This window comes from Lonchura striata, chromosome 4A (assembly GCF_050655825.1).
Source record: "Lonchura striata isolate lonStrDom1 chromosome 4A, ASM5065582v1, whole genome shotgun sequence".
Lineage (NCBI taxonomy): Eukaryota > Metazoa > Chordata > Aves > Passeriformes > Estrildidae > Lonchura > Lonchura striata.
Genome location: NC_140742.1, coordinates 9939604 through 9954465, shown reverse-complemented (window position 1 = coordinate 9954465; position 14862 = coordinate 9939604). Strand labels below are relative to the sequence as shown.

The 14862-nt window shown below is 46.8% G+C and overlaps 1 protein-coding gene across 8 annotated transcripts in view; it reads right to left on the bottom strand.

Annotated features, from left to right (window-relative positions):
- STAG2 (STAG2 cohesin complex component) overlaps nucleotides 1–6019 on the bottom strand; it is a 72772-nt gene extending 66753 nt beyond the window's left edge. For 3 of the 8 annotated variants that reach the window (XM_077786528.2, XM_077786533.2, XM_077786532.2), the window contains exon 1: nucleotides 5878–6019. The gene's annotated coding sequence lies outside the window, so the exon portion shown is untranslated. Of the gene's footprint in view, nucleotides 1–4595; nucleotides 4959–5006; nucleotides 5038–5408; nucleotides 5547–5877 lie in introns of those variants that run through there. The other 5 variants (XM_077786531.2, XM_085571035.1, XM_077786529.2 and 2 more) reach the window with 4 other exon arrangements.
- Nucleotides 6020–14862: the final 8843 nt, after the last annotated feature.

Sequence of the window (14862 nt, the reverse complement as noted above, 5' to 3'; positions counted from 1 at the left end):
CTTTCCTGATACAAGCTTCCCAACTTCAACTAACACCAGTCCTACAATTGTCTGTGATGGTCTAAATGAGGGTCACCTTCAGAGACTTCCCTTACTTTGTATTTATGCTCAAAAAAAAATAATTTCCAACTTTACCATTTTTATGAACTTTAAGACAAGAATATTTAAGGAAAATAAATTCTAGTTAAAACAACATAGGATTAAAACTACAGTTTTAACCTTGTACTCTCAAAATTAATTTCTGCTACAGCACTCTTAAGTAAGTACCTGATCTTGTCAAAAGTTAGATCAGTTTAAGGCTTGCCCTTAAACTACAAAGATGCGGAACTTTTTGAAAGCAGATTTTTTTTCCTAATATAAGAAGCCAACTAAAGTCACTGTACTAATCTTCAAACACAAAACCTGTTCCCTGAATGGAAGAGCTTAACTGGTTTACTCGTAAAGCAGTCTTAGACCGAACGAACGCCGGCTCCAGAGGCTGGAAGCGCCGCCGGCGCCTCCCCGCGCGGATCCCGCCCGCGCAGCCGCGGCCCCGCCGCCGGGGCGCCCCCTGGGGCCCGGGGGCGCCGCTGCAGCCGCCCGGCCGGGAGCGCCCCGCGCCCAGGGAACCGCGGGGCTCCGCAGCCCCGCTCCTCACTCTGCGCGGAGCCGACTGGACGGCAGCGGCAGGAGGCAGCAGCAGCCCCAGAGCAGCCCACACCGCACGACTGCCGGTGCCAATGACCCAGGAACTATGGCACCTTGAGGGATTGCCATTTTTACTTGGCCTTTGAGTTTAAAGGGGAGTTCACCTAAAACGCTGGACGGCATTGAACCTAAACCGCAGCTATTGGCTATGTCACCATTTAAGTTATTGCGATGCACATGAAAAAGAGCTCTTTCTATTCCTCCATATATTTGCTGTGTGCAAGCTTTTTTTCCAACCTAAAACTCCAATTCCCCTCTCACCTCTGCTTCCCAAGGACTAGATTATCACTCTTCTTCGTCAATGATCCGCATATAAGATGAAGTTTTCAGAATATGAATGTTTTAAGTGATATTGAGAAAGAGAGCGAAGCTTCTATTTAAGAGTATTAAGCTGGTATGCTGATAGCTGCTATCAATCACTTCTTTCCATGACAAAACAAGTAGTGAACCAGATGATGCTCTTGGAAATCCTCACATCTCGCTGACAGAAATCGACAACATATTCCTCTTTCCAGTATGTTTTCTTAATTACACACATAAAAAAAGGAAAAGAGGAAAAAGGAGGAAAAACAAACAAAACAACATCCACCAACAAAAAACCATTTTGGAAATTCACACCTACAATATTCTCCAACGTTTTCAAATTAGTCAGAGAAGGAATGGCCACTGTAGGCAGAGATCACACTAAGTTGAAAACCTTGTCTCATCTGACAAAACACAGAATTCCAGTACCACAACCAACAAACATAAGTAACAAGCAGAAATATTTGCTTATTTTCTGGGATTCATTTGGTGAAAATAAGCAACTGAAGTATTTCAGGTTTCTGTAAAACATACAACCTGTTTCTACTGGCATACAAGTCTCAGAAAAGCTCATCTCTCCTAAAATATTTCCCTGCAGCAAAACAAGTGAGACAGTAAGACCACAAATGAAAATGACAAACGAGGATTCTGGAATCGTTCTAAAGTTGAGCCATAAGTGACAAAGAGCAATCTAATTCTAAAAAGTTCATAAAGCTTTGATGTGCCATCTTCATTTCATGACTTTAAGTCTAACACAGTTGATCCCACCACCAAGAGCAGGAACTTTCAAGTGGTTTGTTGCCTGCAGCTATTTTCTACAGGAGACTGCAGTAGCATGTAATATTCAAGAGAAGCTGTCTACTTTACTTTATTTTTTTATAATTCGGTTGCTATTGGTAAATTATACTGAGACAAAATAAAGAGTATTTAACTGACAATTCTATTTACACTCCTTCCAAGTGGAAATCACTTCACTCCAAATGTTGAAAGACTTGAACATGCAAAGTTCAAATGTGATATATTTATGGAATTTTAGTTAGATTACCAACCAGCTAACTGAATACTCCAATTTATAAAATGAATGCTATTCAAGTAACATAATGGATTTTTAAACTAAGTATTTTAATAAGCTATGAAATAGCAATTTTTTGCAACTTCACAGAATCCAGTTTTTTAAAAATATATTCAAATATCACAGGATCCTTGATTTAAACCAACTCAAATTAGTTTCTTTCCAGTTGCAAAACATCAAGACCTTATATCTAAAAGATGAGAACTACATAAATTTTATCTTAACTTCTTAAATAAAAGTTTAACAGATCCTTACACTGGTTATTGACTATTCAGCATTACCTTCTTGAAACCGTAAATGTATGAAAACGCTCCAAAAGCGTAACTCTGGCCCAAGTACATAATCTGGAAGTTATCTGAAGGCTAGGAAGTATCACAGAAAAATTAAAATCTCTCTGATCTCCCAGTTCCATGCCTGTGGATTTTTTGGTTGGTTGAATTTAAGCTTATACAACAGCCAAATTTAAGTTTACCACAGCTAACAATACAAACAACAGCAACAAAAATTCAGGGGTTTGCATCACAGGTTGCACAAAGCTCACCTGTAGACAACACGATAAAATGTCTCTGGTTTTGTCAAGAAGGCCCAACATGAGCCATATGAGTTACACAGCACGATCTATTTGTCAGAGATGGGATTCAATTAATATTTTTCTCCTTTGTATAACTTTGAAGATATTTAGTCTTTGATTAATCAGAACAGTATGGGGATTCCAGCCCGTACACTTCCAGGTCTTTCAGCAGCAAAAAATATTCCTATTTATGCTAAAAACAAGACAGCTCTCACACCCTGTTTCATTTAGCAATAAAGCTGCTATCATGTCATAAAAGAAAACTATGTTACCCAATAAAAAGCCTTATACCAGATCTGTGGTACTGACTTTGGACTGATCACCGGGAAGTACCGGATCCACAAAATTCTGAGTTGAGGATAATAATAACAAGTGATACCAGGATGACTAAGATTAATGATGGTCAATTGCACAGTCTCTTGTGGTATTTATTTCTTTGCACACAATCAGCCAGCCTGCACATGGATAAGTCTTGGGAGAGTTCAAAACCAGATAAATACTCCAGGAATAATACTAAATAGATTACTGATTTAAAGAAAATAGTCTATGAAAAACGGAAAAAGTTGTTTCGAATGACCAAAGACTACAAACGAGAAAGAAGTAATGAATCACAAATCGAGACGGAACTGCCAAGAGTCAACAGGGAGCCTTATGCTTGGAGAACAACACGTCGCTGTAGGAAACGCTAGGAACTCTCATTCTTGGTCATTTAAAACAGGGTTCAACAAAACTCCCAGAGAGCATAAAAGCGTCGTGCAACGGCTTCCAGAGAAGCGATCCAAAGGGCGCCTTCCTCCGGCCCCCTCGCAGCGGCCCGGCGAGCCCGGCGCGGGGCGCGGGGCGCGGGGCGCGGGGCGCGGGGCGCGGGGCGCGGGGCGCGGGGCGCGGGGCGCGGGGCGCGGGGCGCGGGGCGCGGGGCGCGGGGCGCGGGGCGCGGGGCGCGGGGCGCGGGGCGCGGGGCGCGGGGCGCGGGGCGCGGGGCGCGGGGCGCGGGGCGCGGGGCGCGGGGCGCGGGGCGCGGGGCGCGGCCGGCCGGCGGGAGCGGCCGCCTCCCGCGCGGCGGCGGCCAATGGGCGGCGGGCGGGCCCGAGGCGCGGCCAGCGGGCCCGGCGGGGCCCGTGACGCACTTGGGCGGCCGCCGCCGCCCGGGCACGGCCCCCGCCGCCGCGCCGCCAACACGCGGGGTCACACCGCCGGCTCCGGCGCCTCGGGAGACCGGACACGCCAGGGTGGGGTTCGGGGAGCGCACGGAAGGGAGAGCTCTCGAGCGCGGACAGGGCAGGCGGGGCTACCCGGGCTGCCAAAAAGTAATTAAAAATAAAACAAACTGAAAGAAACCCCAAGCGCACACACACACACAAAAAACCCAACACCAAACTAAACAACCAACCGCCCACTCCCCCTCAGTAACTGGAACACCGGACTCGGCGGTGATCGAAACTTTGTGTCACCTCCTAAAGCCGCATCCCGTGGGAACACAAGAAAGGAGAGCCGGGCCCAGGCAGTGTAATAAATAAATAAAAGCAGCGGCAGAGGGGCCCGATCGCTTCCACGCCCGCTCGCGGGGACGAGGAGAGAGAAAAAAAGAAAGAAAAAAAAAAAATTGAGGTCGGTGGGTCCCGGATTTCCACGGGGCAGACGGATTATACAACGCTGCCAGGAGAGAGGAAGGCATGGAGGCAGCGCGGCCGGGAGCACAGGCTGCGGGCCCCCAAGGCCAGCACGCCCAGCAGCACCAGGGATGCGCTCGGGCACGGAGAGGAATTCCCGGAAAACAGGGCCTCCCAGCCCGGCCATCTGCGGCCGCTCTCTGCTCTGTCCCTCCGTCCCTGACCGCAGCAGCCAGATATACATATATACACACTTATTTTTATATATATATGTATGTTTCTTTTTTTAAATCCGTGTAGAGAAAATAAGTGCCCAGAAAAGAGAAACACCAGGAAAGCTCTCGTTTCCTACCTGGGCAGGGTTCAGCTCAGTTCAGTGCGTGCCGAGGAGGAGGGGGCAGAGAAGCACTATCTAAAACAAAAGTGGCGCCAAAACCCCCCAGTAAGAAGCATTCTCCTTCCTCCTCCTCCTCCTCCTGCCCCCCTCCCCCACCGGGGCCGGCGAGAGCCCAGCGGGGTTCCAGCAACACGCGGCTCCCGGCATCGGGCGGCCCCGGCACAAGTTGGCAAGCGCCCTTTCTTTACAAAAAAAAAATAAAGGAAGCCGAACGGAAACTGCCACAACTCTTCCTCTTAGCGGACAGCAGCCGAGGAGCTCGGCCAAAGTCATTCGGAGGGGAAAACTCGAACCACAAAGGCCTGCGCCGAGCTGGGCGGGGGGCAGCGAAGGGAGGCGGGGGGGAAGGTGCAGGTCAGTCCCTACCTACGTCCTCACTCGGGCCGAAGGAGCCCCGCTTCCGCCAGCCCTCCCATGCAGTCACGGGGAAGGGCGGCCAGAGTTCCCCCAGCTCTGGGAAGAGAGACTGAGGAGACAAGCCCCGATCCCTCGGCACTTCCCCGCGCGGGGAACCCGCCGGGAGCGGGCTGGAAGGAAGAACTCGGCTACTGGGCAGCGGGGAGCAGGGGGAAGGGAGCCGTGGCGAGGGCTGTCAGGGGTGCGAGTCCCCGGCCCGCGGCCTCGCCCGGCATGCGACCCCGGGGCACGGCAGCCGCCCCTCCATTTTCTCTGCGCGGCCCAGCGCTGCCCCCGAGCGCGGCTCGGGCCCCGACCCCGTCCCCTCGCCTGCCCACCCGAGCGGCCCGGCCCGGCTCGCCCAACACACACCCCACGCACACAATGCCCGGGTCCTCCATCTTGCCGGCAGCCCCTGCTCGGCTCAGCAGAAGGGGGGAGGAGGAGGAGGAGGAGAAGGCGGTTCTCCATTTTAGCTCGCCGAGCGCCAGGCCCGGCCTGCCCGCGGCCGGCTCTGGGGAGGAGGAAGGGGGCCGGGACGGGCAGGGGGGCCGCTTTCGGCGCCCTCTCGCTCTCTCACTCGCGCTCCGCTCGCCTCCCCCCTCCCCGCCGCGGCGCGCCGGGAGCGGGGGTGGGGAAGCGGGGGGCTGGAGTGTTTTCGCGGCTCGGCCCCGCCGTCCTCCATCTTGGCTGCGCGCAGTCCCCGCGGCCAGCCGGCCTGGCGCCCCGTGCGGGCCCGGCCGCCGCGGGCCCCGGCCCGGCCCCTCATCGCCGCCGCGCACCGCGATCCCGCGTCCCCCCGCCAAACTTCCAGAAGCTTCGCCGCCATTTTCTAACTTACCTTGCCCAGTGTCGGCGTAGGCAGCGAGGAGGCCCCGGCGCGCAGCTCCGCTCCCGTATCCCCGGCGCGGCTCGCCGGCTGCGCGCCCGTCCCGGCCGGTGCCGGGCTGTGGGCGCGGAGGGGGCGCGGGGCGCGGGCGGGTCGGGGTTATTTAATTTGGCGGCGGCGCTGGGGATTGTTTGGGGTGTTCGCTGCTCGGCGGCTCGCGGGCGAATGGAGGGCGCAGGCGCCACCTGGCGGCCGCCCAGCGGGGCCCGCTCTCCTGGGCGTGGGGCGACACCTGCCGGCCGGCCGCGGCGGCGCCGCGCCGAGCGGGGTAAACAAGGTGCGGCGCATGCGCGGGGCGGGCCCGGGACGGGCTCGGCGGCGCGGCCTAAAAAGGAGCGGCCGCTCGGGCCCGGCCGGCCCCGGGACGGCCCGGCCGCCGCGGCGCCGGGCGGTGCCGGAGCAGCCCTGCGGTAACGGGGCGAGATCGCCGGCCGCGGCCGAGCTGGGCCCCGCCCAAGCGCCCCGCTGCCCTCACGGCCGCGGGTGCCGTGTGTCGGGGCTCTGCTGGCGCCGCGGCCCCTGCGCTGCGCAGCGTTCTCCAGGAGCGCTTCCTGCTCCTGCCATCGCCCTGTCTGCTAAAGTTACATCAGCTGTTGTGGGATCCCTTTTTTCTCCCCGCATGAGAATTACACGAACCTAAACCGATCCGTATAAGCAGTACAGAATTCTTAAAGTAACCAGATGTACAGTTTGTGACGCCTGGGTTTTTTTCCACTTTATTGTGTAATGCTAAGCACGTTGCTCATGCTGAATAGTTCCACGTACGATTATATTTAGATCAGTCAGCACAATAATACTTTTGTCCTGGTAATTAGGCTCTAATCACCCTCTTGTGTTTATCTATTTATAATTTTGGGGACAGCGTTAGCATAACTAAGCAGTCGCTAAGCTGAGTTACTCTGCTCACCTGCCTAACAAAGGCAGGGCATTTAAGAGAAGAGTATCTACCAGTTCCAGTCTTTTCAAAACTAAGATGAGGCATCCCGCAGAGAAAATAACGCTTACAATGGAAACTGTGATCAGATTAGCAGTGTTTAAAATAAAATTTTAAAAAACCCACTAAAACCCATGTGATATAAGTTGATGACACCTAGGAATTCTAGATACAATCTATGGGTACATGAGACAGGCTTACAAAAATAAATTCTGTAGCTTGAATTTGCATTTCAGAATAGTTTTGCACCTTCTGTCAAGTTCAGGGGAAACAAAAAAAAACAAGAAAAAACTGCCTTGCAGGGTACCCTTTAAAATAGCATCCTGAATGCCCAGTCATACAATCATGTTCACAGTTTCAATTACAGCTACAGGTGCTGCTGATGATCTTTAATGTTAATCTGACAGTGCCTGGAAAATGTAGAAGAATTATGTATTTAAAAAAAACCCACCAAACTTAATGTAAGCCTTTAAAATTATCTATATTGTTATAAAATGACACTTGGGAATAGATGGAAAGGAGCTGGATCCATTTATGCCTTTCCCATACAAAGTCAGCTTCATACAGCTGCCAAGATAGACAGCCTTTCCATAAAAATAAACTACAACATTTTGCCTGCACACAGAATTCCAGTAATTCTGGAATTATCAGTAATGTGTCTCCTGCTTGAGATACAATAGGGATAGCTCATATTAAAACTGTGATCCAAAACTTCACAAGATTATAGCAGTTTACTGCAGGAGCCAGCAGGACCACGAGGCAGCTGCACTCAGCTGTGCATGGAATACATGTACAGCACGTGTATTTCATTCTATTCCAAAAGCACTGTAGTTCACACTTGAGCTCCCAGCTGGGAGGTTTTAGGTAAATGTGCTTACCTAACATGAAGCAAACCTGACATAGTTTTTAAGGTGTGGTTTTGAAGGAATGAGTGTGCAAGCGCTGACAATACTGTGGCAGAGTCCAGCCCATTCCCAAAGCTGACTCAGGCCTTGGAAGCCCAGACCATAACATTTCTGGGTGTCCTGACTCACACGACAGAATTTGCTTTTTTCTGCTTGTGACAAAACATGGAAGTGCTCTAGAGACCAGACTCCAGGTGCAGCAGCACATTACAAACCCCTGCTCACAGAGCCTGCCTAAGAGGATTTTGTACTCCCTGGTTCGATTTCCTCCCTCGCAGTTGTTTCATTCAGCTGTTTGCTCAGCCCTGTCTTAGCAAAGCTGTTGCCTCATCGGAGAAGGGAACAGGGACATTTGTTTTCTATGGTTTGACTCCCACCCCTGAGCCCAGATCATTTCTCTGAGCTGTTCCAGTACAGCTGCAGGAGCACTGAAGTCAGCACAGCTGAAGGTGCTGAATGCTGCGGTGAGGCCCAGAAAGTTTCTGCTCTGCTCCAGTGACCAGAAGACAGGAATTTCTTAAGTCAACTGAGCCTTGTGAAGATTCTTCACCCTTAAGGGGGCCAAACTGGCTCTCTGAAGAGCCCAGCTCCTGCATTTTCCTCATGAAGAGATGGTGCTTCTGGGACTGAGCCTTCCAGTTGGTACAACAGGGAAAATGATGAAAAGCAGTTCCTCTGCAGGCACACCACTTCTTTCTAAGCTACCAGTTCCAGAGTGGGCTTCTACCATCAGTTCAGACTTTGGGAAAAACAAAGACCATCCTTTCCAATACAATGAAAAATGTAAAAGAAAAACAAGTACTATCTATCTAAGCATTATAAAGAAAAAGAGATATTTTAAATTCTGACCTATCTAGAAAGGATTTATAGAAAAGAAGTTCTGTGAAAAACTAGGAGAAAGTATTTCACAGAACTATGTCATCTTTTTGAAAAAAACTACTCTTTAGGCACTCCAAATTCCACCATTTCTGATATTGAGCCCAATTTAGAGAGGATTTGACAAAGACTTTACAGGCACTGTTATTATGCTTGATCCAAAGAGAACTTCATGATCAGTAACACAGGAAACTGAGCAAGGAGAGGGCAGATACCAATTCTGTTTCTGAATTAATGGCCAGAGGTTCATCATGAAAGAAGATCAGAACAAACTCAAGCTGCCAGATGGCTGATTCATTTTCCCAGGCAGGAGATTCATGCTCATGCTGCTTCCTTTTCATGCTTCTTCCTTTTCTTTCTCCTGCAGAATAGGAAGCCCCTCTGCAGTTCCATTTCCTTATTTGTATTATTAAAAACCCCAAATAAACAAAACAACAAAACTAACAACAAAAACCCCAAAATAACAAAAAAACAACAACAAAAAAAACCCCACCAGCAACACACCACCACCCACAATCATTTATTTATTTAAATACTTTTCTTTTGAGAATTGTAAAAAGAAACCAGAATTTGTATACTAACGGGGTTGGGGGGGGGGGGGTAGCTTTCATGGCCTGTATCAAATAAGCCATGACCTGTCTGTTGAGGTGGGTACAGAGGGAAAAAGCAGTCTTCCTAGTCAAATTTTTTTTCCCAGAATTTTGAATCTGGCTTAGTCACTCCAGGGAAATCTGCTCTAAATCCTTTTGAAGATGAGCTATTACATAAGAAACAAAATTAAAGTAAAAAAAAATGGGTTACTTTCCCATAATTTGCAGGAGATTGCACATTAGCAGCTCCTTAGGTCTTTCCCTGCTCTGTGAATAATTTCTTCCTTTTTTTTATGTAAGTCTCCCTTGTGTGCCCCTATTTCTGACCAAGCCTTTCCAGAACACCCATCTCATGTCCAAATTTTCTTTGATTCAGTAAGTTTCTGCCTGCTCCTCCTGTGAAGGAGCACAGAATCAGTTTGTCCCGTACCACTACAAAGGAAGGAAGTTTTAATTCCCCTTCATCATCAGCTCTAAAAATGAACAGAATCCCAGCAAGTTGCAGACGCCTTCCTGGTAATTGCATTATGAGCAGCAGCTTTACTTAGTCTCCTGTGCCACTTGTTACCCAAAGCCATGAGCTCCCCTGTTTGAGTGAGGTACTCTTTCTATGTCTCATTCTTTGAGCTAAAAATCTCTTAGCTGGATTTTAAAGTTCCATCAGCAAACTGTTGTAAAGGCCACAGCAGTTTTTGGTAGGAAATAATGAAAAGCCCTTCTCCTGGCTGCAATCAGGACCAGTCCTTTCACTTGAGGCATCACCTCACCTAGGTACAGGAACAATTGTTCCAAATCAGGCCCTCTCTTGGATTTAGGACACAATGTGCTCCAGTTTCCAGATGTAGGGAAGTTTGTGAAGACACAGGCAAGAGATTATTTGTGTTCTGTAGCTAAGTCCAGGCAGAGGGACCATGAATCCAGGTCCATTTTATGAGTCAGGCACTGTGACAGCATCAGTGACAAAGGCTGAGGAGGAACCACAGGAACCAGAGAAACATGTTTCAAACTGGGTAAGCCAGGTAAGTGGCAGGGCCCCCTTAAAGGCAGCAAAGAACAGTGTGTGTGACAGAAAAAGGGCTGGTTAGGAAGCTGCCAAGAACTGAAATGAAATCAAGCAGACCAAACAGCACAACTGATGCCAAGCAAGGGAAGCAGCTTTAGCTGAGAAACAGCTAAAACCCAGTGAAACTATATCATACTCTGGATGTGTAGGGCACCTAACCCATCAGGAACACAAAGCAGCTCTCAGCTGGTCAGAGCTCACAGGGCTCCAGCCCCTCTGAGACTCTGATATGGAGCAAGGGGGAGAAAGTCAGCGTAAAAAGGGGAGAAAGGAGGCTGCCTTGTGGTTAGGTGAAGTTAGAGTGGAAGTGAGACAGAAACATTATTCAGCTCAATGTCTGCCCAAGATCATAGAGCAAAACAATTATGAACAACAAAGTCAAATACTTTCATGTTGGAGTTCTGAAGAAAATCCCCTATCAAATATATGGGACAGCACACAAGATTTGGATGATGTACCTTGGTCTTTTACCCACAAATTACTGAGGCTGGAACTTAGGGGCTTAAATGGGAACTCCAGGCAATGGGAGGTTGTTACTGACAGATAAGGTCAAGGAACAGATAACTCTTTCAGATTAACTTGTATGGTTTTCTGGGGCTGACCTACCACATTCCCAAGGTCCTCTATATATGTCTGTCCCTAACACAAGTTTCCTTTTGTTTAATTTCCACCATCAACCAACTTTAAGGTTTCTTTCAGACTGTCTTTCTCACAAATCACTCCCCTACTGCCAGTTGTGTCTGGGGCTCAAGGCCTTTTCTGCTGCCTCAACTCTGACACAGTGGGTGGTGGAAGCAAAGCAAAGTGTGATGGTGTCATTAGCTGAGATTAAAGGTTTTTGTAAATGGCACAATGCATAACAAGTAGCAAGGAATACAGCAGTTTATGACATGTTGAGGAGTTGCACAGATGTTCAAAACCGTTAAGATAAAAATACTTCTTTTAGACTGTAACTTTCTTGAGTGTGACAGTAGCAGTCCTGCAAAGTGCCAGCAGCTGTGAAGGAAGTGTTTTCCCCTCCGTGGCAAAGGGCACACCTGGGATGCTCACCATAAACACCGAGCACAGCAAGTCCCACTCTCACTCCCCCAGGGAGTCTCCACTTCCCTGTACCTCTGGTTCCAATTGTGGGCCTGGCAGAAGTGAAGCTTCCAACCTGGAACATGGGTCTTCCTGAAAGGATCTTGAAATTGCCAATTAGGCCTTTAAGAAAGCAACTGTTGAAGAAGTTATAAAATCCTAAATTGTGATACAGATGTCCAGTTGTTATTATTGGTACATCTCTTTTGCAAAACACCCATTTGAAGCCAGAGTTACTTTGCACCCTGCAGACAGAGCTCCCATACTGACTCCAGTAACATCACATGGGTTGGTTATGCATAACGGGAGGTAAAGTCAGTCCTGGACTAGAAGCTTCTCTCTGTAACACAAGAGTTAAAAGGAAGAGATGCCTACGGCTTGAACACACACTTTTGAAAAGCTTGTATTTCCAAGATTAACTATTTGGCTTAAGTGATGACTCTCATAATATACTGCAAATTTAAGTTAAATAAGAAAAATTGTGTCGTTTTACAGCAAGATCTAACAATATAAAATCAAAAAGATATAACATGAATAGATTTAAATGCTGTCTTTGTAATCTTTGACGGTTATAATAATTCACTCTCCAAAATTTGAAGGTGACTATATGCACTTATACTAAACCGGGTTTTCAGCATTTACTGTAATGATTTTTCTAGGTGTTTTCACAGTGAGACTCTGCAAATATGTTTTTCATTTTTTCACCATTTTTCAATATGAAAGCAAAACTAATCCCAGTATCTCTCCAATACATTTCCAGCAATTATTACTTATCAAGAAATTTATCTCAGCTAACACAATAGCTATCCAGGCTATAAAACTACAAATTAGTAATTATCTAGAGGCAACCAAATGGCTTTTGACCAGCTTTAAATATGATATACTCACAATATAATTAATACCATTTTGTCCCAGATTTTTCTTGGGGTTTTGTTTATCCAAATAATTCATAAATTAATACATACCATCTTCTTTCCTGTCCTAGGAAAAAGCAAGTTTCTTGGGAAGTCAGTCACAGAGCCATGTTCTCTGAGTTAACACTTGTAGTTTTACTGTAATGTTCTCACTATTGCTTAATAGGAATTCATGGTTAAGGAAAAATTGAAGATATAATCTAAATTTCAGCACAGGTTGTTTATCATCACAAGCCATTTGCCTTCTCACAGAAAGCCACATTTTAATTACAGCACGTTAATTGCTGTACAGCAGCATCGGTAGAGCTCTTGAAGTGACATGACACAGCAACATGACACAGTGGCATTTGCTGAGATGAGAAGTTACTTTCAGCAACCTGAAGCAGTGTGAAGCCATGGCAGGAGCAGGTGGGAGGAAATATTTCCTTGATCAAGTTTCAAACTACTCAGTAAAATTTCATGCAGGTAAACCACACAAAAAAACTGGTGAGAGGGAGAGTGTTCAGTCATACTTCAATTCCATGAGGAATTAAGGTGGATGTGGGTAGAGACTGGATCTTCCCATCTGACCCTATGGAGAAGGGGACCTTCACGAGCCACCAGGCCAATCCAGCTGCTCTACACAAGACCAACAGGGACAAGCCTCAGTGGCAGCACTGGAAGCACCTCCCCAGCCTTCTCTGGCACCTGGCCTTGCTGCCAGGAGTCAGTCATGCACAACGCAGAGGGTAACAAAGCACATCCTGTAACAGCTCACTGTTCAAACCCTCACTGCTGCAGAAAAACACTGCTAAAGCCAGAAAAACCTCCAGCTCCTCCTTGGCTCTATGAAGAGCTGACCTTCACACATCAGGTGCTTGAACTTGCACACCTTGTAAAGCAGATTCTCTTCCAAGTAGTTCCTGAAGACCACAGCAGCAAAGGTCACTGCTCTGGCAATGCTCCATCCTAGAGAACACCACTTCAGCTTGGTTTCACATGAATACCATATTCAAGTGCCTGCATTAAACCTCCACCTGGTTTTAATTAAATTCCAACCACCCACTGTATTTACATTTCTGTTAATTACAATAAAAACAAATAGGAAAGGTAACTTTAAAACCCATGCTGATCAATAGCAACACTTTGAAAACTTTAACAAACTATTTGTCCTGTAGCTTCAGACTACACATACAGCTAACAAAAAAACCCACTGAAGAACTGTGGTGAAAACTAACAGACAATGTTAAAATGAATATTTAAATACTCTAAGAAAAAAAATAAACAACAAAACACAACAAAAAACCCAAACAAAAACACCAAAACAACCCACCCACAAACCAACAACAAACCCCTAAGCTATAATAATTTAAGAAGTTTTTATTGTATTATGAGTTTAAGATCAAGTCTCAAAACAAATTTTAAAAAAGTCCAGACAGCTCCAAGCTGTAGAGGCAGAAGCTGCTGCAATCAGCTAAGTCTGTGTGTTTCAGACCCCACATCTCAAGGCAGTGAGAAAAAGCTCCATGTGTAAAAAAACATTGACTCTTTGGGTTCTCCTTATTTTAGCCTTCTGTTTCTAAATAAGCCATGCACTTCCCGTGCTTTCAAACAACACACTCCCAAGACCTTACTGAAAACCCTTCTAAATCTCTCATGTATCCAGAGTAGCAAGTAGTTCTGCTACTTCAAGTAACTGAAGAAAGATACTATACAGAGGCCACTAGAAGAAAGTTACTGAATATGGATACTTGAACATATTGCACAGCTCCCAGGAAACTCATAAAAATGAACTTACAGGGCATCTGTGTCCTGCTGCTAACCTCCTTTTCAAAGCCTCTGCGCTTCCACTCCATTTACTTGCATCCTTCATTTCTGTTTCTTTAAACACTCAGCCTGGTATTAGAGGCCATGAAATTTCTTCTGTTCCTTTAAGATACTAAAAATCAGAGTAAATTGGAAAAAAGTCTTCCTAATTAAAGCTGTCAGAATTTGATGACTATGCTAATTATTTTTTCACATTTAGTCTGAATATAACTCTGATTATAGTTTTTTTTTAAAAAACCCTAAACCTAGAGAGTTTGTCATTTTTATTTTGACATCTCACTAAAAGGCTTTTAATCGTTTAATGTACCTAAGTGATTAAAATTTGAATTGCTATATAGCTGTATCTTTTATAATATTAATAAAAATTTGCAGTAAGGGATACGTATCTAAAAGTATAAGCATATACCTTTTAAAAGTTAACAAGCTTTACCATGAAAGCAATCATGCAGTGTAGGGCAATGTGTTTGCTCTCCATTGCAGTGTAGAAGGTTCTGTGTGTGACCTACTTCCCAGCTTTTCTCAGACAATTTACATACTACATTTACACCCCAAACCACCTCCTTGCTGAGATTTAGTTTTGTAAGAGTTTAAGCTAAATTTGGTCCCCCTCTTTCGCCTGGCAGGTTCTGCAGGCTGCGAGTTGGATCCAGCTGATCCAGCCTCCCTCACATGACTCAGGTCAGGCTCAGGTAACCAACCATCTGCTTAAACAAGTCAGCACCACAGCGAGCAGCCTTAACTAAACAAGCTATTTCTGGCCAGATACACC